The following is a 10,147-nucleotide window of genomic DNA, read 5'->3' on the forward strand; positions in this document are numbered from 1 at the left end:
TGAAAAGGGATCAATCAACTTTTTCAAGACTTCAAATCTTTAGGTATTTTTGTAATTTGTAACCGCTTGCAAGAGGTTAGCAAAAACTTGCAAGAGGGTTCCAAAAAAAATTAGAGTTTTAACTAAACAAAATGTAAAGACTTGGGTTTTTAACCAAACAAAGTATAAATCGCCTTTTTAGCTTAAAAAAATTAAAATTGAGTTTTCGGTTTTTATTTTTTTTATTTCTAAATGTTGTTTAAAGGGACAAGAACTAAAAAGGTCAAAATAATATTGAAAATTAGTAGAAAAACACAAAACATTTCTTAATTATTATTCAGGTCAAAACCATACAAAGACTAAAGTACCCTTTTGTCGTTTTTGTAACTAATTCTTTTATTTTATTTTTAAAACACTTGAAATCTATATAACTTTTTCTTGAGATGTCGGAGCATGGATAAGAGATGGATTCATTTCCAACACTCATGGCCTGAGTGGGATCCTCCCTAACTGCTTTAGGCTGACCAAGCTCTAGGGCTTCTATCCTTCTCGTCATGGCGGCAAGTTTAAGTTCGGAGTCATCAACTCTATAAATGCCACCTTTATTCGGAGTAGGGTTTGCCCTAGTAGGAGGTCCTCTAGAAGTTTCCCATTGATGGGATTTCTCAGCTAAATCTTCTAGAAACGTCATGCAGTCATCAACGGATTTATAAGTAAATCCGCCACCACAGAATGACTCTACCATGGATGTAGTGGGATAGTCTAGTCCGTCATAGAGAAATTGGACTAGTCTGCTCTTTTCATAACCATGGTATGGACACTGTAGTTCCAGTTCTTTAAATCTCTCAAGATATTTGTAGAGAGACTCTCCTTCTTGTTGCACAAAATTATTAAGCCTTTGCCTTAAAGCGGTGGTTTTGTGCTTGGGAAAGAATTTCAGAAGGAATAAACTGGTTAATTCTTCCCATGTGGTGATGGAATGAGGTTGTAAGGCATACAACCAAGATTTTGCTTTCTCTCTCAAAGAGAAAGGGAACAACCTAAGCTTCACTATTTCATCAGACATATTAGGGAATCTTATAGTCCCACAGATTTCTTCAAAATCCCTAACATGGTGGTAGGGATTCTCGTTCTCAACTCCACGAAAGAGTGGGAGCATCTGGATAATGCTCGGTTTTAACTCGAAGTGAGCCGTGGAGTGGGGTAACTGTATGCATGATGGTTGACATGTTCTAGTAGGGTTCATATAATCCCTGAGTGTCATAGGTGGATTTCCATTCCTGGCTTGGTTTAGATTTTCACCCATAGTGTCACTCAAAGAGAGATTGGCTAGAAGATTACTTAGATGAGTTTCTCTACTAATGAAACGACCTCTCTTATCACGATATCTATCGGGCATAAACTAGAGCCCAATGACCAAGGATATTCTCAAAAACTTTTTTTTTTTTTTTTTTTTTTAAATCGAAAACTAAGGAATCACTACGAAGACCCTAGAGGAAAACAAACACAATCAGTCTGACTCCACCAAGCAACCTAAACAGAATCTAGACGAAAGACAAGTTGGTCAGATTTCCCTTAAAAATCTAGACAGCTCCTACTTCGTTACAAAGCTTGAACTATAATGTTTATGAGGGTTACTCCGTCCAAGTACTACGATCAAACAACTCTTGGAGACGACCAACGATAAACGTTGTGATAGCCGTCCAACCTGGTAACTTTTCCTCTTCTCGAGGCGACCTTATAAAGAGTTGAATGAACTTTCCCTTTAGGAATGCCCAAATAAAAATTAAGTCCCTGAATTGTGTCAAAGATCCTATGAGCTCGTCACCTTAGGGGCTGATGTCTAAATCAAATTTTAGATTTTAAGTGAAGTTTGGGATCGTGAATGTTGTTACCTATTTGGGCAAAAGAACGGTGATGAACTCCGTCTCCTATCTTTCAATTGGGTTATTGCCCTTACTTAAATGCTTACACTAAGCAATTCGATCAAAACAATTAGGCACACGAAACACGCAATTACCCACTGACAGGGGCTTCGTGGGTGATTAGAGAAATTACCTCCCGTTCCAGACGGGCGATGACCCTTGCAGACGACCCGGGCCACTCTCCCTTTGAGTGTTCCAACCCGAGGCTTCGATTTTTTTTGGTTTTTCGGTTACAATTTATAAGCCCTCCAATTTAGGGTCAAAACTTTAATACCAAAAATAAAAACAAGAAAGTCTAAAAGTCTCTCTCTCACCAAAAATAAAAAATTACTAAAAATAAAATGTAAATTTTCCTTCTTGAGCTCCTCTCCTTGTTGCGCCTTTTCCTTCGCTCCTTAGCGTTCTACACACCAAAAATGGAAAAGCAAGTCAAAGTGCCCAAAAATAAAAATTTACCAAAAATAGAAATAAAATTAGATTCAATTCAAACTAAGTCCCCGGCAGCGGCGCCAAAAACTTGATGGGCCTAAAAAGTTACCTAAATAGGTCTACACCCGCAAGTGCACGGGTGTCAAGTTGTAAAATTCCGGTAAGACCGGTTCGTTCCTCAGAGACTAAGCCAAATTTCAATTCTAATCTTAAAACTATTAGGTTTTCAAGAAATGGTTTGGTTGATAATATATTTTTCTTCAAATAATAAAAAGATAAACAATAATTAAAATTTAAATAATGCTAAAGTTGATATTCAGATAAAGGGAACCTAGGGTTTTCGAATCCGTTTTCCTAACAATTCTAAGGACAAATTAATTTGGTCTAATTCGATTGTTCTTTGTATAACTCAGGTTTTCAGTCCATGGATGGTCTAAAAACCCGGAAGATATTATCGTTAAAATAATAAAAACTATAATAAATTAATCATTAGAATAATTATTGAAACTTCATCTAAAACCCTAGATAGAAAAAATTAGTTACTCATGGACAATATGTAAAATAAATCGGAAAATAAAATAAAGAGAGGAAGAAGAAAACTTAACTTTTTCGCTCTTTCAAAACCAAACAGGACCTTATGGAAAAGAATTCCTTCTATTTTCCCAGGTTTCAGCCAAACAGAGCTTTAGCGAAAGGAATTTCTTCTGTTTTTCTGAAATCTGCCAAACGCACCCTCTGGGAAAACGATTTTCTCGTCTTCCCGGAAATGGTTTCCCTCTGGGAAATTTCTTTTCTCACCTTCTTCAACCTCCTGTTTCTCTCTACAACCTCCTGCTTTCTCTATCTTTTCTTAATCTAATCTCTCTCTCTATGTAATTTCTTCTTTTCTCACTAAACATGAAACAAAAAGAAAGAGAAAATCGAATAATATTTAAATTTCTAAAACCGAGTCTCTCTCTCTCTCTCTCTACTGTTCTCCTTCTCTGTTAATCTCTCTTTCTCTCACCTTCTCTGTTTCTTTTTCTCACTAGAAGAAACTTGATAAAGCAAGAATAAGAAAATCAAAATTGATAAACAGAGATGATCATCAATCCAACTCAGAAACTCAATGAAGATAGCTCTCTGTTTTTTTTATTTTAAACTCTTCCCAAAACAAATCTCTCTTTTTCTCTTTTCTCTCTCTCTCTGTAATTTCTTCTCTCACTAAAAAAATTACAATCAAAAGAAGAAGAATAAAGATAGAAGATGATGATGATGATCTGTTTTCTCTCACTAAACCTGTATTTGCTTCAGCTGTGTATGTCTAATCTCTCTACAATCTCTCTTAATTTCTCTCTGTCACTAAAAGAAATTCAGAAGATGAAGATGAAAGATGGATAATGATGTTGATAGATTGATGATCTCCCTCCACTGTTTTCTGGTCGTGAGAAGATATCCCAGCCGAGTCATCCTCCAAAAATGGTTCTCCTCTCTTCCTGTTATAGCCGTGACACTCCTCTCCGTTTCAGCTAAATCTTTCCATCTCTTCTCCTTATTTCCTTTCCCATATCTTTTCTATTCATGGCAAGATATATTCCTCTTTCCATTTCTATTTTAATTTTTAAAAAATCTCCTTTTCAAGAAATTGAACAGCTCTCGGACATAATGAAAGGAAGAAGAAGATGATGACGTCAGCTGACGTCATCGAGTCGGGTTGGGCTGTCCAGGTCATGCGCATAGCTTGGTGTACCTCTGGACGTGACAGAAAGTAGCCCGCGTATTCCCTGGTTCATTCGATTTCTTGCCGGATGTATGCCACGTGTCCCTCTTGACTTTTAGTATACCAAATTTGACCCGAACTTTGACTTGCTCTAATTTATTCATCCGGACTCCGATTTGACTTCCGCTTTCGCCTACGGGTTCATCTTGGACTCTACTTTCCATCCGAGCACTAATACTGATCATGAAATCAGAATCACAAAATGACCAAAATACCCCTGACATCAATTTCTCCCGATTTTATCTGTTTTTCACCCTGAACTCCGTAAAAGACACCTGAGAAAGAAAATCAAGCAAATCATCAGAGTAACAGCTCGAACTGGACTAACTAACCGGAGTTAAGAGATTCAAAAGAGACATTTTCACGTCTCATCAAACATCCCCAAACTTAGATTTTGCTAGTCCTCGAGCAAAACAGAAAAATAAAACCAAGCCCAGTTCACCACTTTCGTAGGGAATCACGATTGCACTTAGCACGTGCAACAAGCCGTTAAACCTCTAGGTTACCCTAAAGGACGAGTTTTGTCTCGTGAGGGTTTGCAGTGAATATACCCACAAAATTCAAAAATTTCAAAAATGCAGAAGGGTCTAAATATGGTATGGACTAAAAATGTTTATCCGGTAAGTTTTCGAAAGTTAATAGAAATGAAATCAAAGTTGACCAAACTATACAAATGCTAAAAATCCCTTCACTTGTAATCAAGACCTAAAGTGCACATGACCGGCCAATATGAGTATCATTTCGGTTCCAAACAGACAAGACCTCGATTACCTTCTCAATACATTTCGCCTCGACTGCTGCCTCACGGTCATACACTCAAAAATTAAAGTCACTCAGAAATGTTTCACTCAATGTGCGAGTATGAGCATGAAGAAAAACTCAACACATTACAAAAGACGGACTAAATTTTTGGTAAACGACTGATCTCAAAGAAGGAAACAACCACTAATACGGAATGGGGAAGTTAACCAACTCTTCTCACCTGATCAACTATCTAACAATGCTTCCTAGAGTTCGATAGACACTAATGAGGAGGTGACTAGAACTCCTGAGAACTTAACGTCTTCAAATCTTCAAGAACTACTTCAAGGGATAAACACTGAAATACCACTAAACAAACACTTTTTTTTCTTTCTTTCTTTTTTTTTTCTTTCTTTTTTTTTTTTTTTTTTTTTTTTTTTTTTTTTCATAATACTTTTCTGGTAATCCAACTCAAATACACAAAGAACTTTCTTGTCATTATTCTTTCCTTGGGTATAATTCTCTTCACTTTGCTTCATGTCTTATTCTCAGGGTTCTAAATGATGTACGATATCTATTTTCCTCTAGTTGACATTGCTTTCAAGTTTCTCAGACTACAAGAGAAGGGTTTACTTCCTGATGACATCCCTAGTGGTTGTAAAATGTGAACTCAAGAGATCAACTGAGCTCTAATGAATATTGCGAGGTTGAGTAGCTCTTCATTCTACTCGGAGTTATCACAGAAGAGATCACTCAAAACAACAAGAAAGGCTCAGAATCTCACATGGGTTCAGTCTCCACTAATGATCGATCAGGTTCTCTCAGAAAAATCCACTCTTCACCTATCTAACACTCACATGGCTAGTGCACAGACAACTTCAAGACTCGAAATTCATGGAAAGACCTTTAGCAAACGGATAGTCTGACAAACTAGACTCTATAACTATTAACAAGCAAAAACAACTAGACTGACATTTTCAATCCAAAAATTAAAATTTTGAACCCTTTTGAATTTTTGAAATAAGGACTAAAAATTCAATCCCCTATCCCCAAACTTAAACCGAACATTGTCCTCAATGTTCTGAAGACTATGCAAAAATAATAGGATGTAAGGAAAGATGTTACCAGATTCGGAAGTCCTATGCATGGGTTGCCTCCCAGAAAGCGCTAAGTTTAACGTCTTCAGCCAGACGATATAGATGATTCAACAATCCTTAAGTAGCATCTCCATAAACCAATAGGCGGAACATCTGAGGATCTACCCAAGACACGAAGTGATTAGTGAATGATAGTCTCACACTCGTGCAAATATGTTGCAGTACCCGTGAGACTATCATGATCAGGTAAGAATCCCCAAACTTAGACGACAATAAAGTCGTTAAGTTTGGCCATGGACTAGAAAGAGTATAGTCCTCGTAGAAAGGATCTAGGTATGGAGGAGAAACCAAGTGAGAGATTGCACAAACTTCCCAACATGCTCCCGATGGACACGATGCAAGAGGATCTTGAGGACTATCAAAGACGTCTATACTTAGACTAGCGGTTTCCAAAACAGGTATGTTGGGTACTTCCAAAGGAATAACCCGACTTCCTGACTCAAATTCCCTAGAAATTGGTTCAGATAAACCTTCTGTGATCTCTTTTATCATGATGTAATCAGGGTCCTTGAAGAATTCTGAATCTTCATCCAAGTCGAACGAGTCATCACTTTCATTTAATAGATTGAGCACCCATGACTCATCATCTTCGTTTCTGGAAAGACTTTCGTGTTTATCAATAAGATTATCGATAAAACGAGGTGTTGATATCGAATTTGACATGACCTCGACTTCTCCCTCCTCTAGAAGTGGCTCCAAAGTTTCGTCAAGACTAACAATTGACTCATACGATGGAAGTGGTGACTCTAAGGCTGGCAAACTAATCGACTCAGATACTAATAAGGAAGTAGACTCTGATATGTTATCTATCTCATTAATACTACCTTCCTCATCTAAGCATAAAAGTGCCAATAGAGTTTCTAAAGGATCTCTCGACTGAGTTGTTGGTAATGCATCTTGAACTAATAACTCTACCAAGTTCATCCCACTGAACTCATCTATGTCATCAGGGTGAAGTCCCGCATTAAAAATATTCATCTCCAGCGTCATATTTCCAAATGACAATCTTAAAAGACCACTTCTACAGTATATGACAGCATTTGATGTAGCTAAAAATGGTCGACCCAAAATGACAGGTATTTGACTTTGGGTATCATGAACTGGTTCAGTATCTAAGATGATGAAGTCTATAGGAAAGATAAACTCACCAACTTTTATTAAAACATCTTCCACTATCCCACGTGGTCGCCTAACAGACCGATCTGCCAACTGGAGAACTATAGAAGTGGGTTTTATTTCTCCTAACCCTAACTGTAAGTAAACCGAGTAAGGAAGCAGGTTAACACTGGCACCTAGATCTAACAATGCTCGTTCGATTTTATGTTCCCCTATGGTGCATGGTAAGGTAGGGCTTCCTGGGTCTTTATACTTAGTTGGAAGGGTTTGCTGGAGAATAGAGCTGGCTTGATTAGTCAAGAAGACTTTTTTATGCACATTCATCTTACGCTTCCTAGTACATAGGTCTTTAAGGAACTTAGCGTAAGCTGGTATTTGTTTAATAGCATCTAATAATGGAATGTTAATGCTAACCTGTTTGAACATTTCCATTATCTCCTCAAACTGAGTCTTCTTCTTTAGTTCTACCAAACGCTGAGGATATGGGGCTCTAGGAACATATGGCTCAGGTACAATGGGTGGGTTTTCAGACTCAGAAGCCTTCTCAGGCTCTTTACTAGGGATACTAGTTGGTAAGGTGGGTTGTTCAGAGTTTGGTTCACTATCTTCGGGAACTCCTACCTTATTGTCAATTACCCTACCACTTCTAAGGGTGGTTATTGCATTGGCCTGGTCCATCGACTGTTTATCCTTCGGGTTTGGCTCTGGTTGACTAGGAAACATACCCTGATCTCTTTGCCTAAGGGCTTCTACCTCGGTTTTTAGACTAGAAATTTCCTTGGCGGTTTGTTGCATAAATTTAAGCATGGTTTCCTCTAAAGATCCCTGAGGAGTATTTTGGGTATTAGGCTGACCTTGATTTTGAGCATAAGGATTCCTAGGAGCATTAAACCCAGGAGGGTTCATGTTGCTACTAACCTGACCCTGATCTTGACCCTTGGACCAAGCAAAATTGGGGTGATTTCTCCAACCCGGGTTATAAGTGTTCGAGTACGGATCATATTTCTGACGGTAATCTTGCCTAGAGTTTAGGTAAAGAGCATTAGCTTGCTCTTTTTCGTCAGAAACAAAGAATAGGGTACACTTATTCCCTGTATGAGATGGGTCTCCACATACGGAGCATGGATAAGAGATGGATTCATTTCCAACACTCATGGCCTGAGTGGGATCCTCCCTAACTGCTTTAGGCTGACCAAGCTCTAGGGCTTCTATCCTTCTCGTCATGGCGGCAAGTTTAAGTTCGGAGTCATCAACTCTATAAATGCCACCTTTATTCGGAGTAGGGTTTGCCCTAGTAGGAGGTCCTCTAGAAGTTTCCCATTGATGGGATTTCTCAGCTAAATCTTCTAGAAACGTCATGCAGTCATCAACGGATTTATAAGTAAATCCGCCACCACAGAATGACTCTACCATGGATGTAGTGGGATAGTCTAGTCCGTCATAGAGAAATTGGACTAGTCTGCTCTTTTCATAACCATGGTATGGACACTGTAGTTCCAGTTCTTTAAATCTCTCAAGATATTTGTAGAGAGACTCTCCTTCTTGTTGCACAAAATTATTAAGCCTTTGCCTTAAAGCGGTGGTTTTGTGCTTGGGAAAGAATTTCAGAAGGAATAAACTGGTTAATTCTTCCCATGTGGTGATGGAATGAGGTTGTAAGGCATACAACCAAGATTTTGCTTTCTCTCTCAAAGAGAAAGGGAACAACCTAAGCTTCACTATTTCATCAGACATATTAGGGAATCTTATAGTCCCACAGATTTCTTCAAAATCCCTAACATGGTGGTAGGGATTCTCGTTCTCAACTCCACGAAAGAGTGGGAGCATCTGGATAATGCTCGGTTTTAACTCGAAGTGAGCCGTGGAGTGGGGTAACTGTATGCATGATGGTTGACATGTTCTAGTAGGGTTCATATAATCCCTGAGTGTCATAGGTGGATTTCCATTCCTGGCTTGGTTTAGATTTTCACCCATAGTGTCACTCAAAGAGAGATTGGCTAGAAGATTACTTAGATGAGTTTCTCTACTAATGAAACGACCTCTCTTATCACGATATCTATCGGGCATAAACTAGAGCCCAATGACCAAGGATATTCTCAAAAACTTTTTTTTTTTTTTTTTTTTAAATCGAAAACTAAGGAATCACTACGAAGACCCTAGAGGAAAACAAACACAATCAGTCTGACTCCACCAAGCAACCTAAACAGAATCTAGACGAAAGACAAGTTGGTCAGATTTCCCTTAAAAATCTAGACAGCTCCTACTTCGTTACAAAGCTTGAACTATAATGTTTATGAGGGTTACTCCGTCCAAGTACTACGATCAAACAACTCTTGGAGACGACCAACGATAAACGTTGTGATAGCCGTCCAACCTGGTAACTTTTCCTCTTCTCGAGGCGACCTTATAAAGAGTTGAATGAACTTTCCCTTTAGGAATGCCCAAATAAAAATTAAGTCCCTGAATTGTGTCAAAGATCCTATGAGCTCGTCACCTTAGGGGCTGATGTCTAAATCAAATTTTAGATTTTAAGTGAAGTTTGGGATCGTGAATGTTGTTACCTATTTGGGCAAGAGAACGGTGATGAACTCCGTCTCCTATCTTTCAATTGGGTTATTGCCCTTACTTAAATGCTTACACTAAGCAATTCGATCAAAACAATTAGGCACACGAAACACGCAATTACCCACTGACAGGGGCTTCGTGGGTGATTAGAGAAATTACCTCCCGTTCCAGACGGGCGATGACCCTTGCAGACGACCCGGGCCACTCTCCCTTTGAGTGTTCCAACCCGAGGCTTCGATTTTTTTTGGTTTTTCGGTTACAATTTATAAGCCCTCCAATTTAGGGTCAAAACTTTAATACCAAAAATAAAAACAAGAAAGTCTAAAAGTCTCTCTCTCACCAAAAATAAAAAATTACTAAAAATAAAATGTAAATTTTCCTTCTTGAGCTCCTCTCCTTGTTGCGCCTTTTCCTTCGCTCCTTAGCGTTCTACACACCAAAAATGGAAAAGCAAGTCAAAGTGCCCAAAAATAAAA

Source organism: Eschscholzia californica, unplaced genomic scaffold (genome assembly GCF_041429995.1).
Source record: "Eschscholzia californica isolate CP2 unplaced genomic scaffold, dmEscCali1.0.p SCAF_5, whole genome shotgun sequence".
Taxonomy (NCBI): domain Eukaryota; kingdom Viridiplantae; phylum Streptophyta; class Magnoliopsida; order Ranunculales; family Papaveraceae; genus Eschscholzia; species Eschscholzia californica.